Source organism: Orcinus orca, chromosome 6 (assembly GCF_937001465.1).
Source record: "Orcinus orca chromosome 6, mOrcOrc1.1, whole genome shotgun sequence".
NCBI classification, from domain to species: Eukaryota; Metazoa; Chordata; class Mammalia; order Artiodactyla; family Delphinidae; genus Orcinus; species Orcinus orca.
In genome coordinates, this window is record NC_064564.1 from 111,943,343 (window position 1) to 111,961,876 (window position 18,534).

Here is an 18,534-nt window from a genome sequence, read left to right on the forward strand (position 1 = left end):
CCCCATTATTCAAGGGTTTGGGGTGTATGAAATGGCTCAAATCTAGGAACAGGTTTGGAGAATGCAGCTCCCTATTGTGTTGATTCAGGCCAGACTTCTGTTCACCAGATCTAGAGCTTTTGGTTTATACAAATTAAGTAAGACTTTAGTAGGCTACCCATCTATTTCAATCCTAGGGACACCACAGTCAAACAGCCACAGCTAAAACATTCTTCAGGTCAGACTATTCTGAATTATGGTAGTCACACCTACCTTGTCCCTGTCAGTTAAGTGCCTCCCTGGGATCCCATCGTCCCCACTGAATTCAAGGAGCCCAGTTTCATGGCGTCATTTCCCACTGTAAGTCCTGTCCTCCAGAGAATCAACATTACAGAGCTCTTCAGAATGCTGGGAACTCCCCTCACCAATGTATTTCTCAAAGCCTTGGTGAGCAGTCCTCTGGACCCTCCTAGGAGACACAGTGAGGGGATAGGTGAGCAGGTCTTATATAATAAATCCATCCTAGCATTCTGCTTTTCCTAAGCTTTTGGATGCCTCCCTCTATAGTATATCTGGGAAGTTCTGAAATCTCAGCCTTATTCATTTAGGCTCAGGGGAGTTCATATTTGGGTCCAGGTTTCAACCAACCAACTGAGCAAACTATTAGCCACCCCAGCCTCTGACGGTTAATTTTATGCGTCAGCTTGACTGGGCTAAGGGATGTCCAGATAGCTGGTCATTTATTATTTCCGGGTGTGTCTGTGAGGGAATTTTTGGAAGAGATTAACATTTGAATTGGTGAACTAAGTAAAGCAGATATCCCTCCCCAATGTGGGCAGACACCATCTGATCTATTTAGGGCCCAAACAAAACCAAAAGGCAGAGGAAGGGTAAATTCACTCTGCTTGAGCTGAGACATCCATTGGACCTCAGCACTCTTGGTTCTTGGGCTATTGGACTCAGATGGGGACTGACATCATCAGGCCCCCCAGATTCCCAGGCCTCCAGAGTTGGACTGAATTATACCACTGGTTTTCCTGGTTCTCCAGCCTGCACACAGCAGACTGCGGGACTCTGTGTCTCCATAGCTGGGTGAGCCAATTCCTATACTAAATTTCCTCTTATCTAAATCTATCTATATCCTAAAGGTTCTGTTTCTCTGGGGAACCCTGACCAATACAAAGCCACTCAAATTACCATAACTAATCTAGAATCCCTTAGTACATTCATATCAATCAATTCAGCCAGCTCCAACATTATATTCCTTCCACCATGAGCCAACACCCTTTGGGTCCATCCTACATTGATACAAGTTGGAGACATCTTGCACTTCTCTGGTGTATATGATGCCTCTTCATGATCACACTTTGTACCTGACCCCCTGAAGCTTGCCATGCTTTGAGTCTAGTAAAAGATCTAGCAGCAATGAGAGGTGGGGGGCAGGTCTTGAGGAAGATCACCTTTCCCCAACAAGAACATCACCTCAAGAGGCCACTAGAGTTTCTCCAGGTACCAAGAGAGTAACCTCCTCGGAAGGGGAGGATGGGATGCTTCTACTGGCAAAAAGATTGGTAAGATTTGGGAGTTCATGATACTCATCTTCATCAGAGTCTGCTCAGGTGTCTCCATCCCAGTTTTTAGGGTCCCACTCCTTCTCAGTCAAAGCCCTCTAACTTTAATAAGAGACCTTCCAAGGTGTGAATTCAGTTGGCACTGTCCTTCAGCCATCCACACGAACAGACTTTGGGTTTGGCTTTCAGAAATCTCAACCTGCAGCTCCAGGAGATAAGGCTTTCTTTCAGGGCAGACATAAATGCTTTCTGGATCTTGACCCAAATCTTGATTTGGGAATTTAAAGCCCTAAGCTCATCACCTTTTTTCTCCAAATTTTCCAGTGCACTAAGAAGCAACCAACCCACCTCACAGTCCTAATACCCTTTATTGCCACTGAAATGTTCCTTGGCAGTAGCTATTTGGTCAGTCTCACTTTCTATAGGCCTTGACTCCAGGGGTCTAAAGGTGATAATTTAATAACGGCTTCACCAGTACATGCTATGGACCCCCGGTATCCCCTTTACTCCTGAAAACAGTGTCCTTAATGCCTCTAAATCTACTCAGAGAACCAATGTCAGATTCCCATCCTTACAGTTCTGCTCCCCTGGAAGCATCACCACTACTAATAACTGCATCAGTCAGGGTTCAGTCAGGGAAGCAAAGCCACTGTGAGTGTTACAGGATATGGATTTATTATAGGGATTAGGCCTGACACAACTGTGGACGGAGCTAGGGAAGTACAGGTCCAGAGAGGGAATTAGAGGGTCAGAGGCAAAGTCACTAAACAATATGCCTGAAGCTTTGGCTCAGGTGGAATCTTGGAGGCCAAGCATATGGAGGCACTGAAGTGGGATTCCCAAGTGGGGCTTGTAGGGAGGTCTATGGGATACTGTTGCCTCTGGGTGGCTCCCCTATGAGTCCATTGCTAAGCATCTCATGGTGAACCTGGAATTGCTCTTGGTGAACGGGAACAAACACAGGTTGTGGAGCAAAGAAGAAGGAGGACAGACTGGGACCCACTGGATACCTCAGCATCTGTCTGTCACCATTTTTAGCCACAAAGACCATCAGACAATAATGGCAGCTACTGCACCTCCACTTCCCAATTCTTTTAGTCAACTCTACCCTGGAAGGAGATTCTAGGAGAGGTGTTCACAGCTTAACCAAGTTAACAATAGAATTTTCTAACACAGGGAATAGAATGGCTCTGCGGTTCACAAATATACAAGTTATCATTTCAGCCATCGATGGAGACTGATTTGCTGTCAAACCTCCAAATGGCATGAAAAGAGACTCTGACTGGCTCAGCTTGGGTCATGTGTCCACACCTGGTCCAATGGCTATGCCTAGGGGCACAAGTCACACAGGAAAGCATGGCTGGGGGCCCTCCGCTGGGCGTCAAGAGGCAGTCCTCAGAGAAGGGAGTTCATGCATAGCCCAGGCACAAACTGCTTCAACTGGTACCGTGTAAAATCGAGAACACTGGGGAGTCGCAGGTAACCTGCTCACAGAGAGGGTACAGCTGTGTCCATGGAAGGAGCTTACACTCCATCCTTGGGTGCCAAGATGGCAGGAACCAAAGAGAAAAATGAAAACCCTTGTTATCCACCAAAACAATTTTCACCATGTGCCAGACACTGTATCAGGCTTGGGAACTAGTGCCTTATCAGCTCTCCTGGTGCTTACAGATTAGAAGGTTTTAAGTGGTTGGGGCCTGGCACCCCCAGGAAGAAGGGACTGGAAAAGAAATGGAGGCTGGTGATGCCCAAGGGACAAGTAGCTTTTGTCTGCTTGTTTGTTTTGACGGTAAGGTAGACTTTATTCAGAGGAACTACTACAATGAGGTTGCAGGGGAACAAAATCTGTCACCCCAAAATGTCTCTTTGGGATGCAAATTACTTCCAGCTGAAAACAATCAAGGCCCAAAAGACTCAGGAAGAAACTTCGACCTCCCCACTAACTGCATAAAAGAATTTAGATAGAGGGCCTCTTCCTGGAATAGAGCTACCACCAGAGATACCTGCATTCTGTCCTGTGCCCCAAAATCTATTCTCACATTAACAAAGTATCTTACAATCAATTCTACCTCACAAGCAAAGAATTACTTTTACCTGTGGATTTCGAACAAAAGGCTTGTCAGGCCGCTAGTCCCATCAGAACAGCAGGCCCAGATGGGGCCTGACAGTCAGCCCCCTTCAAACCTCCTCATCACCGGCGCACTGAGGGCTCCCGCAGCCCCAGGAGGACGGTCCGGCGGGCGAGGGCAGGCCTATCCCGCAGGCCAGGAGGGCCCGGGGCCTGAGGGCGTTCAGGCCACCCTGGGATGGGCCCCGGCTCCAGGCCTTGGAGAAACAGACTGGGCCATGAGCGGGGACTTCTGGAGGCCACGCCGCGATGCCAAGGTCCACCCCCCTTCCACACAGAGTTACCTGTTTTCCTGAAGCCACAGCTCACGGAACGCCTTGGCTTTGCCATCCCCGGCTGGGCCTGTTAGTCGGCTGAGGAGAGACACCTGGGAAGCTGCCTCCCGCAGAGGCCCGGGGTGCCTTCCCGGCACGAGGGGGCGGGAGGGGCCGGGGTGGGGACAAGGCGTCGGACTCCAATGACCGTCCCCGCTCGGCAGCAGGAGTGCCCTGCAGGTCATGGGCAGCTCCAAAAAAGACGGCCTGCTGGGCTGAGGTGGCCTCTGTTGACCGGGACAAGCAGCTTTCCAACTCCACAGACCCAACGGTTCCCAGCGGCGTGCTGAGACCCCCTCGGCACCACACGCCCATCGTCACGGGAGGGGCTCGCGCGTTCCCTCGGAAAAGATTTCCGAGATAGCTGCCACGCTAGGAAATTGTTCTGGGTTCTTTTAGGCGATGGTTAGGCGTGGCCACAAGAGTGGACACGGGGGCGGCTCAGGAAAACAAAGTTTCTTATATCCAGAGGTCCTCGAGAGACAAAGTCACTGCACGGGTAGACGGGTCACGCTGGAGGAACGCCGAGGTAGCAGAGCTCAAGCGAGAACCCGGGACAAGTGCCTTTATCTGGGGAGGGGGGTGGAGGCACACGCGAGAAATGGCGCCAGGGGATTTCATTGGTGCGACTGAATGTTGCGTGCGTTTTCATTGGTGCATTCATTACGTCCATTCCATTGGTCAGGGAAGAATGGGAAGGAGGCGGAACTTGTGATGGAGGCCCGAATTTATCACCCTGGAGCCGTTGGTCCCCTGTGGTCCCCTGAGCCGGTGCTCACAGCATGTTTGTGGGGGTCGTTGAGGCAACAGGAAAAAGGGGAGGGAAAAATGAAGTTTTCAAATTTACCATACAGAGCTGGAGAATGTGAAAGAGGGCGAGGTGAGGAGGACTGAACCAGTACAGTGGTTTGAGCTCAGCGAAACGTACCCAGGGTCTTCTTTTTTTCCCCTCTCTCCCTCCTTTCCTTCCCCTTTTCCATCTTTCCTTCCTTCCTTTCTTCCTTCCTTCTTCTCTGTTGCCCTTTTCAGGAGAGATGTGGCAGCCTGGTCAGTCTATGGTTCAGTGGTTAGCCGTTATATATTACTGGTCACATATTTTACACTCGGCAGCATGAAAAAAGGGCATAAATCTGCAATTAAATGTCTGAACTGTTGCTATTTTGGAAATTAAAACAGTCTACATTATCCTCGGTGCAACTCCGATTACTGACTCAGAGCTGAGGAGCAGTTATTCCCACCACTTTAACCGACTTCTTTCCCATAAAAATCCGTTGTTAATGGGTCCCTGGGGAACTCTGAAAATAACAAGATCTGTAATAAAGAAATTAATAACATGCAGAGCAGGCCACAGCTAAAAAGCTTTTTAGAATACATTAATGGTTCTGTTCTGAATGAGGAATACTTGCACCAAATATCTCCGCCTTTGATTTCTAGTTGGTACCGGGGGTGGAGGTGCGGGGGGAGCGTTCTGCCTGCAGTGGCATGGGGGGGAGGGGGAGGATAGTTCCCACTGGAGGGGGAGTCTGCCACCCGCTGGTGGCAGCCTCCCAGCAGACAGCAAATCATCCTCAATATGCAAAGTTTGCCTCTGCCTCTCTTCTGTCTTCCCTCCTGCCTCTGTCTCTGGTCCCCTCCTATCCTTTTTGTCAGTTTCTGTCTCCATCTGTTGGGCCCTTTCTCATTTTTACTTTCTCCTTCTTCTCCTGTCTTTCTTCCCAATTTCTCCCTCTGTCTCTCCCTCCCTCCCTCCCACCCACCTCCCTCTTTCTCTTGCTGTTTTTCTCTTTCGTTCACTCTGTGCTCTTATATCATCTCTCTCTGTTGCTGTTTCTGAGTTCTGTGCCTTTGTTTCTCATTGCCTTTCCCTTTCTGACATTTTTTTCTGTTTTCTGTCTTTACATCTCATACTTTATTCCTTCCTCAATTTCTCTCTCCAATTAAATGCTTCTTTTTCTTCTTCTTTCTAAACTTCTATCTTCCTTCCCTCCTTCCTTCCTTTCTTTCTCTTTCTCAATCCCCTTCCTTCCACATCTTGGTTTCCCCTCCTAATTCTCTCTCTTCCCTTTTTTTTCCTGGCTCTCAGGCCTTCCTCCTCCTGTCCCCTAGTCCTGTACCTCTCAAAACTCCACACATTCTTTGTATGAATCAAAAGCTTCTTGCTGAGTTGGTTCATCTAACTCAGAGTTGGGATTTTCCTGAAGAGAATCCATTTGGAAACTAAGTGGCCATTAAGAAAAGGCAGCTGCCTACAAAGGTCAAGTTCTCCTGGAATTTTGTGTTCCCACTCCATGTGGGGGCCAGGAAGAATTAAGGGAGCACTATTTAACCTCAAGAGGCCAGAGGATGGGGAGTGTGGACTTTCCGCATCTTGCTTTCCAGGAGCTTTGGAAACAGACTATGTTCCAGTCCCATGTCCTTACTCTCTTCACCACTGGCTGTGGGACCTTGAGCAAATCACTGAAACTCTCTGAGCCTCAGTTTCCTATCTGTAAAATAAGGATAAGAATAGGGAGGTAAATAATTTGTGCCCATTTTTACAGGCTACTACAGCATGGCAAATGGAGAACAGAAGATAAGATGGCAGAAATCTTGTGACTTACTTGACCAATGGAACACAGTGGAGTAGCACTTTTATTGTTCTGAGCCTGACGCTCACTCTGGGAACTCCCGAAGTTGCCCTAAGAACAAGCCAGGGCTAGCCAGCTGGAGGATGAGGGCCTACATCAGCAGCCGAGAAACTGTTCCACCTGAGCCATATTATGCCAGCCAGTGTCCAGCCAGCAAGGCAGCTGATTGCAGATGCATGAGTGGGCCCAGCCCAGGTCAGCAGATCTGCCTCACTGAGCCCAGCCCAAGCCACTGATCCACAGAATCAGAAGCCAAAGAAACATGTTTAGTTTTGGTTTTTGTTTTAGCATCTTAACCCTTTTGAAGTGTGCAGTTCAATACTGTTAACTGTATGCACCTTGCTGTATATCAGATCTCTAGAAATTTTTCATCTTGCAAAACCCGTTAAACAACAACTCCCCATCCCCCCTGCCCTAGCCCCTGGCAACCACCATTCTACTTTCTGAGTTTACGAATTTGACCTCTCGATGTGTCTCATATAAGTGAAATCAGACAGTATTTGTCTTTTTGTGTCTGGCTTATTTCATTTAGCATAATGTCCTCAAGAGTAATGTCCTGTTTTGTTGTTGTTTTAAGCCGCTAAATTTTGGGATAGTTTTGTTACTCAGCAAAAGATAACTGATAAACATGCCTTCTTCATTATTCACACACAGTTTTTTTCTTCTGTTGTTGATCAAAAATTTTTTTCTACAGGTTTGTCATACATTCTATATTTGTTCTTTTCATGGTTATTCTTAAGAAAAACTATTTTGCCCTTAACTTGTTGATTAAACATGTGTTTTCATTAAATGTCTAAAGTTAATCAGAGTCTATGTGATTCACCTAAAGGGAAAAAAGATGCAAAAAATTTGACATTTTCCTGATTTTCCTCTCCACACACACACACACACACACACACACACACACACACACTTTTAGATTTGAATTGTGTTTCCGGCTTGTTATTTATTTTTATTTATTTATTTATTTGGCTGTGCCGCACAGCATGCGGGATCTTAGTTCACCATCCAGGGGTGGAACCTGCGCCCCCCTCATAGGAAGCGCAGAGTCCCAACCACTGGAAAGCCAGGGAAGTCCCTCCAGCTTGTTATTTAAATTAATGTTTTACTATAACTTGTTAAAAATTAACAACATGTGTTATGTTGCCTCACCATTCCTTCGTATAGCCCACAACTTCCTCTGGCTTCACTTTTCTTCTTGCTGGAATTTGTCTTTTGTTAGTTCTAGGAGGTCCTGTGAATAGCATCCTTTCTGTTTCCTTGTACCTGTTAACGTATTTATTTTTTCATCCTGGAATTTGAATGATGGTATAGAATTCTACGTTCAAAGTTATTTCTGATCAATATATTAAAGCCATTCCTCCCCTTTTTTCTTGCATCCAGTGGGGCTGATGAGAAGTCTGATGTCCATTTGAGTCTCATTTCTTTGTCGGTAATTTATCTCTTGGGGCAGGAGTATCACTTTTACAATTTCTATAACTCTAGTAGACAGATGTTTGTACTTTTGAATCTAGTCTCCATGTCACTTAACTTTTCTTTCATATTTTCCTTCTCTTTTTCTCTCTGTGCTGTGTTCTGAAATTTTATTTCAGCTCATTCATTTAAAGCTTCAGCAAACTTAAAAATCAACAGTCATCTAGTTCTTATTTACAAACTAAACGATTGCTTTTCACAAATGCCTATTTTGTCTTCTTTCTATTGTTGTAGAATGGAATTTTCTCCTTTATCTCTGATGATCCTACTAATGTCCTTAATTCAAAGTCCTTTTCCATTTGCTCACTCATCTGCTTCCTAGGTGACATTCCTCACCTATTGAGCTGGCTGTTGCTCTTCTGTAGTGCCAGCATCCTCGGGTGCTGGGTGACTCTTGTTGATGCTCACCTTTGAGGAGCTCCCCCAACACGTAATGTGACCATAACTGGCTCCTTCTTCCTGTGTGGCTTTCATCTGCTTCCTTCCTTTAAGGATTCCTGTTTGTTTCTGTTGCTTAGGACATTCTCTTCCTTGCTTTCGAATACACTTCCAGTTAAATTAACTTATTTTATTTTTAAAAATATTTATTTGTTTCTGGCTGCGTTGGGTCTTCATTGCTGCGCACGGGCTTTCTCTAGTTGCAGCGAGCGGGGGCTACTCTTCATTGCAGTGCACAGGCTTCTCATTGCGGTGGCTTCTCTTGTTGCAGAGCATGGGCTCTAGGCGCACGGGCTTCAGTAGTTGTGGCATGTGGGCTCAGTAGTTGTGGCTTGTGGGCTCTAGAGCGCAGGCTCAGGAGTTGTGGCACACGGGCTTAGTTGCTCCGCAGCATGTGGGATCTTCCCGGACCAGGGCTCGAACCCGTGTCCCCTGCATTGACAGGCAGATTCTTAACCACTGCGCCACCAGGGAAGTCCCTTAACTTATTCTATAAATCTTTTCCGACCATTTCCAGGGTTTGATGATAGATGGTGAGATTTCAGTGCTCGCTTAGTCTCTGCCAGAAAAACAGATTTCTTGGCATACTGGTAAAGAGCATTCAGCGAAAGTGTGACCCCCCCCACCTCCTTGGGCTTCCCTGGTGGCGCAGTGGTTGAGAGTCCGCCTGCCGATGCAGGGGATACAGGTTCGTGCCCCAGTCCGGGAGGATCCCACATGCTGCGGAGCGGCTGGGCCCGTGAGCCATGGCCGCTGAGCCTGCGCATCCGGAGCCTGTGCTCCGCAACGAGAGAGGGCGCAACAGTGAGAGGCCCGCGTACCGCAAAAAAAAAAAAAAAAGTGTGACCCCCCACAAGGCTTGAGATGGGGAGCACTTTGGGAGTCTCTGGTGTGGTCCCAGCGGCACCTCCACTAATCGGTCCCCAGAATCCAGGAAGGACCAGCCACACTCTGGGTAAGGTCACGATGAATCCCAAGAGACGACCCACGGAAGAGCAGGGCGACCCATGGAAGAGCAGGGCGGCCCTCAGCAGAGCTCTTCCAATGCCTCCTCTCTATCCTCTTATTACTGTTGTGCTTTGTCCTCCTCTTCCTCCAGCCCCAGCAAATCCTCCCTGTATTGATGAAAACTCTGGGGTCTAGTGGTTTTGTAAAACTACTAGGTTAAACAAAAGGGGGATTTATTGGCGGAATCTTGGAGAAGAACATGGTAAACCACCAAGCTGAAAAGGGCAGAGTACACCTGAGCCTGAACAACTGGCACCAGCAAATTGAGTGCTGTGGGCTCCTCCCCCCAACTCATCATTTCTTCTCTCTGCACGCCTGCCTCACCCTCCTCTCCCACGACAACCTGGCTCCCCTGCCCCTCAGCCATATGTCTACAGGACAGTCCACCTGCCACCAAGGGCTCCAGAGTTGGCTATGTCACAGCTCTGGCTGTCCAGAGAGCCTCACTCTACCGTCTGTAGGTCCAAGATCATAAGTCCCAGAAGAGACTTTGCCTGCCTGTTCCGCTTGGGTGAACAGCTGTGTAGACGTGGAGATGCACTGCTCAGACTCCCCTTCAAGGAAGAACTTGCTGCCCCTGCAAGGAAGGTAGTTAGCTGTCAGCCTCCTGCTGCTAATCCTCTAAGTCTGCCTCAGCTTTTGAGCCAAGGTCATATTCTTCTTGGGGTGGCCCCAGCCAATGACTTTGGCTCCACAAGGCTGTGGTAGAAAGGCCTCTCCTCCTTTCCCCCTTCACAGCCTGACTCTCAAACAAACCATTTGCATTCCTAACTCTCAGTGCCTGGTTCCCTGAGCACCCAAGGGACACAACAGCCCAGCCCTTGGCCATTGTCTGAGCTCAAGGGGTCAGGATGACCTTGCACAAGATAGCTGCTCTCGTGGAGACCACATGCTGGGAAGGGGGATTGCCCAGAAGAGGACATGCCCAGGACACTCCTTCTCCTGCAACCTCCAGGTCTGAATTATTTTTTAATTAATTAATTTTTCTTCCAATTTTATTGAGATGTAATTAATGCATAGCACTGTATAAGTTTAAGGTATACAGCATCATAATTTGACTTACATGCATCATAAATGATCACCACAATAAGTCTAGTGAACAGTCATCGTCTCATACAGGTGCAAAATCAAAGAAGCAGAAAAACAATTTTTTTCCTGGTGGTGAGAACTCTCAGATTTACTCTTAACAACTTTCATGTATAACATAGGGCAGTGTTAATTATACTTCTCATATTGTACATTACATTCCTAGTACTTATTTATCTGGTAACTGGAAGTTTGTACCTTTTTTTTTTTTGCGATACGCGGGCCTCTCACTGTTGCGGCCTCTCCCGTTGCGGAGCACAGGCTCTGGACGCGCAGGCTCACGGGCCTAGCAGCTCCGTGGCATGTGGGATCTTTCTGGACCGGGGTACGAACCCGTGTTCCTTGCATCGGCAGGCGGACTCTCAACCACTGCGCCACCAGGGAAGCCCGGAAGTTCGTACCTTTTAACTGCCTTCCTCCAATTCTCCCTGCCCCCACCCCTCGCCTCTGGTAACCACAAATCTGATCTGTTTTTCTGTTTGCTTGTTTGTTTGTTTGATTCTTTGTTTTTGAAGTATAATGGACCTGCAATACTGGTCCACAACATAATGATTTGCTATTTCTGTATACTTCAGGGGGATGGGATGAATTGGGAGATTGGGACTGACATATATACACTACTGTGTATAAAATAGATAACTCATGAGAACCTACTGTATAGCAAGCATAGTACAGGGAACTCTACTCAAATGCTCTGTGGTGACCTAAATGGGAAGGAAATCCAAAAAGGAGGGGATATATGTATACTCATAGCTGATTCACTTTGCTGTACAGCAGAACTAATACAACATTGTAAAGTAACTATACTCCAATAAAAAAATTTTTTTAAATTTCTATACACTTCAAAACGACCTCCATGATAAGTCTAGTTACTATCTGTCACCATACTAAGATATTATATCATTACTGACTATATTCCCCATACTGTACATTTCGTACCCATGACTCATTTATTTTGTAACTGAAAGTTTGTACATCTTAGTCTCCCTCACCTATTTCTCTCCTCCACCGACTCCCTCCCTTCTGGCAACAACCTGTTTATTCTCTGTATCTATGACTCCACTTCTGTTTGGTTATGTTTGTTCATTTGTTTTGTTTTTTTAGATTCCACGTATAAGTGAAATCACGCAACATTTGTCCATCTCTCTCTGACTTATTCCACTTAGCATAACCCCCTCTAGGTCCATCCATGTTGTCACGAATGGCAAGATTTCACTCTTCTTTATGGCTGAGTAATATTCCATTGCATATGTATACCACAACTTCTTTATCCACTCACCTATTGATGGGCACTTAGGTTGCTTAATTAATTTATTTTTAATTGTGGTAAAATACACATAACATAAAATTTACCCTCTTAACCGTTTTTAAGTGTACAGTTCGATGGCATTAAATACACTCACATTGTTGGGTTACCATCACCACCATCCGTCTACGGAACTCTTTTCATCTTGCAAAACTGAAACTCTATACCCATCAAACCACAATTCTCCTCGCTCTCTCTCCCCAGCCCCTGGCAACCACCATTCTCCTTTCTGTCTCTATGAATTTGACCACTCTAGGTACCTCATATAAGCAGAATCATACAGTGTTTGTTCATTTGTGACTTAGCCTAATGTCCTCAAGGTTCATCCATGTTGTAGCATGTGGAAGAATTTCCTTCTTTTTAAAGGTTATTTTATATATATATATATATAATTAATATATATATATATTCCCCATTTTGTCTGTCCATCAATGGACACTTGGGTTGTTTATACATTTTGGCTGTTGTGAATAATGCTGCTATGAACATGAGTGTACAGATATCTCTTTGAGTCCCTATTTTCAATTCATTTGGGTATATACCCAGAAGTAGAATGGCTGGATCATACGATTAGTTCTATTTTTAACCTTCTGAGGAACCGCCAGGCTGTTTTCCATAGCGGCTGCACCATTTTACATTCCTACCAACTACAACCCTTTTGCACTATGAATGTACTCCATGCCACTGAACTGTGCACTTGCAAATGGTTACGATGATAACGTTTATGTTACGTTTATTTTACCACAACTTCTTCAAATCCTCACCAACACTTGTTATTTTCTGGTTTTGTTGATAGTAGAGAATGAGGTGGCTGGTCTGTGTTTTATTGTGATGGGCACCCAGCCATCCCCACTGACAGGTGAGGCTGTGTCCTGGAGGCTCGGGGCCAAGACCCTCACTCACTCAGCTTCCAGGAGGGTTGCCTGTTGACAGCACTGGCCAATGGGACTGCCTCCTTCCCACGGGATGGACCACAGCCAATGACCGCCTGCTGCTGAGGTAAAAGACACGCCTCCTTGCCTCAACCTGGAGCCACCCTGAATGGCCATCATCCCAGCTCCAGAGCTCCTGCTGAGATCAGCTGAGGTCTCTGTTGTAACTAGATCGCAGCTCAGCTTCACCCTCTGACCAATCCTGCTTCCCTCCCTCCAGTTCTTGGAGCCAAAGGGACTGGATAAAGGTCTGTATCAATCTGGTACGAAGCCAAATTTGAGAACCACTACGTTAAACAGTGGAACCCTTCCAGTCAGACTGTTGGGGCCCCAGCCAAGAGTGAGGCCGTCCGGCAGCAGTGAGGCTGCCCAGCCTCACACCTCTGGGATCTGGGCTCTGGGCTCTGTGGTGAGACCTGCCCCACCTCAAGGGACCCTCGTCCCACCAGTGGCCCCAGGGCACGGTGGACTCAGGCTCTGGGAGGCGCTGACTGACTCCTGTCTACACTTCCGTTCTCTGAGGACCTGCGCCTCTACCTTAACCTCCAGAAGTTTCAGGGGATGCAGGTTCCTCACTAGATGCTGACCTCAGTCTTGGCACCTGCCAGTTGGTGCATTTCACACTCCACACCTTGGTTCATGCTCCTCCCTGCGAGGAGTGTCCTTTCTGCTCTGGCAAACTCCTACCTGTCCTTCTTGCTCCAGCTCAAGAGAACCCTTCAAAAAGCCTTTCCTGGGACTTCCCTGGCGGTCCAGTGGTGAAGACTCTGAGCTTCCACTGCAGGGGGCACAGGTTCGATACCTGGTCAGGGAACTAGGATCCTCCATGAAAAAGCCTTTCCTGACTTCTCTCACCACCACTCTACAGAGGTAGAAGCCCCTCTCCTTTTGTGCCCCTGAACCCCCCATGCCAGTATGTGCCAGTCCCCCCCCACACTAGACCAGGCACCCCTTGAGGGCGGAGCTTATACTTGCCTCTCTTTGATGCTGCCAGGCCCAGCAAGCACCTGGCACAAAGCAGGTATCAGTGAGTGTCACACAAAAGGGATGGGCCTGGCTTGGCCCTGGGAACACCAAAATTCGTCCAATCTTTTTCCAGGAACGCCTAGACCTCTTGGAGGTGTTAGTTCTATTGAAGAGGAACACTGCTCCCACCCCCCTAATCTGGGGGGCCTGCTTCTGATCAGCCATGACTGCCCACCAGCCAAAATGAAAATCACCCAGGTAGCAGGGCCAGGGTGAGGCAAGGCAGGAACGTAAGGTGCAAAATGTAAGGCGGCTTCACTCTCAGGTGCCTACCTGCACCTGTGCACCTCCTAGAGGAGGTGCTCCCTGGGCACCTCACCTGCCTTGCCCCAGTCCCAGCCCTGCCTTGTAACAATGACAGCAACAGCAACACCTGACAAATGTGAAGCGGTTACTGTGTGTGGGGCATTGAGCTAGTCATTGTGCAGGCATTACTCATTAATCCACACAACACCTCATGCGATGGGAACCTCACGTCTCCATCTTATAAATGAGGACACCAAGGCTGAGTGACTGCCAAGCTGGCACAGACCTTTGCTCCCAGCCCGGCCTGGCACTTTGCAGTCCTGCATTGGAGATGGAGACCTTTCCTCTACTATTCCCACCTCTGGGCCTTTGCACATGCTGTGCCAGGTACCAAGGAAACACTACTGGTGCCACATCTCCCTGAATCACAATAGCCCTGGGTGCTATGTTTCTCCTTACTTTACAGGTGAAGAAACTGAGTCTCAGAGGTATGGTACCCTGTCCCCTCCAGCCACGCAGGGTGTCCACGGCAGAGCAGGGCAGGATGCTCTCCTCCTGCCTCCTCCCAGGACTCCTCTGTGAGACCTTCAGCCAACCCGCACCTCATCAGATATTTATGGTTTTGCCCATAAAAGGACAAGCCATCCTGATAAGATAGAAACATTTTATGGGGCAACAAAAATACAGATAAAATTTTATAGTACAAATCAGGAGAAGGAAAGTATTAAGTTCTACAAACACCTTTAAATTTTAAACAGCCCCCATTGCAGGGTCCCTGGAGCCAAACTTAAATAATGGATCAGAAAGGGGATAAATCTCCCCGTTCCCCTGTGTGACAGTGGGAAAGGCCTGATCGACAAACAGACAGGAAGAGGGCACGGGCGGCCGCCCAGTGCAGGGCCGGGCCCTGGCGGGCCGCAGAGCGGGCAGAGAGCCTTGTCTTTATTGTACTTATAAAATATACATGGCCCTTTATTGAATTGCCTGCTGTCGAAATCTGCAAGAATGTTATTGCCTTTTACTGTCCTGGAGAGAAGCAGAGCAGCAACATCTGTGTAATTTCATAAGATGCAGGAGCCATAAATCTGATTGTGCCGGATATAAGATCGATCGTAAAAAATCACACATTGAACAGAGATCAGGGATGCCAGGAAGCAGCAGGGGCCGGTGTGCAGCTTGTGGGGTGCTGCTCTCACCCACCACATGCAGTCCCAGGTGGGGTCTGACCAGCAGGTGCTTTGGAGAAGCAAGACCCTCTCTGTGGGGTCAGAGTGTCACTGGGGTCCTGGGCTTCTGTGGGGAAGAGACCGCACCCGGGCTTAAAACCCTCCCAGGCCCACAGGAGACCCCCGTAAGAGGGAAGCAAGAGCTGGAAGGGGGTGGGGCGCAGGATTCACTGTCCTTGGTCCCTAAGAGGGACACAAAGATGTAGACACACTCACTCACAGTCACCCCAATATCGGGGACGCAAAGGCACAACCGAGACACACACTCCAACCCCTGTCCCGACACCCCTCCACCACCACCTACAATGACCCAGTTGCCTGGTCCTTCCTTTCTATCAAAACTTGTTTTGTGGGCTTCCCTGGTGGTGCACTGGTTGAGAGTCCACCTGCCGATGCGGGGGACACGGGTTCGTGCCCCGATCCGGGAAGATCCCACAAGCCGCAGAGTGGCTGGGCCCACGAGCCATGGCCACTGAGCCTGCGCGTCTGGAGAGCCTGCGCTTCCGGAGCCTGTGCTCCGCAACGGGAGAGGCCACAACAGTGAGAGGCCCACGTACCGCATAAACAAAAAAAAACTTGTTTTGTATCTTCATTTAAAAGCACAGTTATTTTGAATACATATGTTGATACTTGAGATGGAAACAACAAATAAAACCCCTCTCTTTCCTGCCAAGCTTGGAACCAATGAGAAATAAGGCACAGAGACGCACCCATCAAATATCAACTGCGTTACTCATCATGTTGGATTGGAGGGCAGGGCTGATGAGTGACCCAGAGGGCTCCCCTGTGCTCCTTCTGAACTCAATTGCCCCTTCTGCTTGCAGGCTGCCCCCTGCAGGGGCAGAGCCTTCTGGGGAAGCCTATATCACCCCTGTCGTGGACAACCAGCACACACTCTCCCTGCAGGCCCATGGTGTCAAGAGAGCCCAGAAAGGGCTGGGTGGGGCCCCCTCAGTTCCTGCCCCCAAATGCTTGGATCAAGTCTCACCTCCCCACTTGGGGCAGAATCATCAAGGGGTGCAGAGAGAGGCCAGGGATGCTCCTCATGGAAATGTGAGTCCACATAGCAATAGAAGTATCTCTATCTCTGGCCTCTCTTCCAAGATGAAGTCCCAAGGAATTCATCGGAAAGTGTGAAAAGATAGGGAAGGTGTACACAGGGCTCTGGACTCTCTGAATGCCTGGAAATTACCTTTGCCTGTCAATCACAGCTGCCCTTACCCTACAGTTGTGTGAGGAGGGGAGAGGTTTTGAAGGACAAGAAACTGATACAGAGATAAGAGTTTGTTGCTCCCAAGGCTTGAACCTGTGTCCCTTGCATTGGCAGGCAGATTCTTAACCACTGCGCCACCAAGGGAAGTCCTGGACAGTGCTATTTTAAACATAGATGGAATACCATGTAGCCTTTAAAAGAGTGAGGTTGAGAGGGACGTTCATTTGGGAAAATGCCCACAGTATATCACTAAGTTAATAGAGAATTTGTACAACTAGAAAATTAGTATGATCCCAGTTTTGGAAAATAAAGCAAGTGTTATGTGTGTAGACAAAATTCTTAAAGGACATACTAACCACTGACGGTGGTTACCTTGGCGTGAGGTTGGGATCTTGCTTTTTTTTTTTCCCCACTTCTGTTATTTGATTTTGTTGCACCAAGCATGTATTTCTTCTGTAATTGAAATGATTTTCAGTGAGAAAGAGAGAGGAGTAACAGTAAAGTAGTGGCTGCCACATTTTGGTCATAGAAACTTGCACATTAGAAACCAGGTTTCTGAACAATGCAGAGCGGATGATCAGAGCAAAGAACTACAGAAAAGCCAAGTGGGAGGAGGGGGCAGCCCCAGGGGACAAGAGCTCAAAGGACACAGCCAGACAAGGCTGAGACACCACTGCAGCATCCTGGCTGTACCTGCCCAACTGCTTGTGAAGTATTTTGGACATCATCTCTGACCTCTAGGTACCAGAGGCTGGAAGCCACTACCAAGCCCTCTGGAGGCGGCACAAGATGTGAATGTTCTGAGGGCTGCTTTCTGGTAAAGCTGCATGCAGCACCCACTTCAGTGGTCTCAGGTAAGACCCGTTGGTAAATAACAGAAGCCCACTTCCAACCACCTTAGGAGAAAGGGGAGATGTTGATATTGTGGGGTCTTTCCTATCTGGTAATCTCCTGACTGCCTGGTTTAAATCTGCTTATGTTACTTGCATAGCCACGGGCCCTTGGTGAGATTTCTCAACCTCTCTGTGCCTCAGTTTTATCATCCATTATTTGGGGATAATAGGAGCTCCTACTTCTTACATTTTCTATGAGGACTAAATGAATTAATACATTTAAGACACTTAGAACAGTGCCTGGTGCAGAGCAAGCAGCCCAGAAACGCCCTTTTGCTCTTTACACATTTAGTGATCAATGTATTAAACTCACTAATTTTGTGACCAAAAGTTCCCCAAACATTGAATGTCCATATGAAACTATTCCATCCAAACCTTTAAATGTAATCAAATTCTCTTAATCATTGATTAGATTCACTTACTATATATATATATTCATTAATTATATGCATTTAAACATTGATTATAAATTTTCTCAAATCCTCCAAAACATCTAGATGAAATCAACCTCTAATATTTCATCTTTTTTAAATGCTTCAAACATCTTCAAAACTGCCTAATCTGATCATGGTGATCACTCACCTCCCTGTTGCCCTTGTATTTAGCCTTTAGTAGAAGTTTCTAGAAAGTTGATAATGTGGATTTTTATCCAGTTCTTCATGATTTCCTTACTTAATCTTATACCTTCTTGGGGTTACAGTAATCATGCCTGACCTAAAAGAGAAAGAACACCGAGTCAGGCAGCTGAGACTGCAGGGTGAGGGTGCAGGACCCCCAGTCTGTGCCGTCCAAGAGACACTAACCAAGCCAGAGCTGACTGTATGGGGCCCTTCTCGTAGGGAAAGTTCATGTGCTACATCCATGAGACTTCCTGAGGCTTATCTTGCAACTGGTGCTTCCCCACCCTCCTCACGTCCACTGACAAGGTTTTAGCCACGGCCTGGACCAGGTTACCATTGCCAGGTAACCCGGCTTTAGTGAGCACGGCTTCTGGGGGCCTCTCCTGTTAGGCAGAGGGAGGGACCAACTCAGATGGGGGGATTGCTGTGGGCGGGGCAGACACTGCAA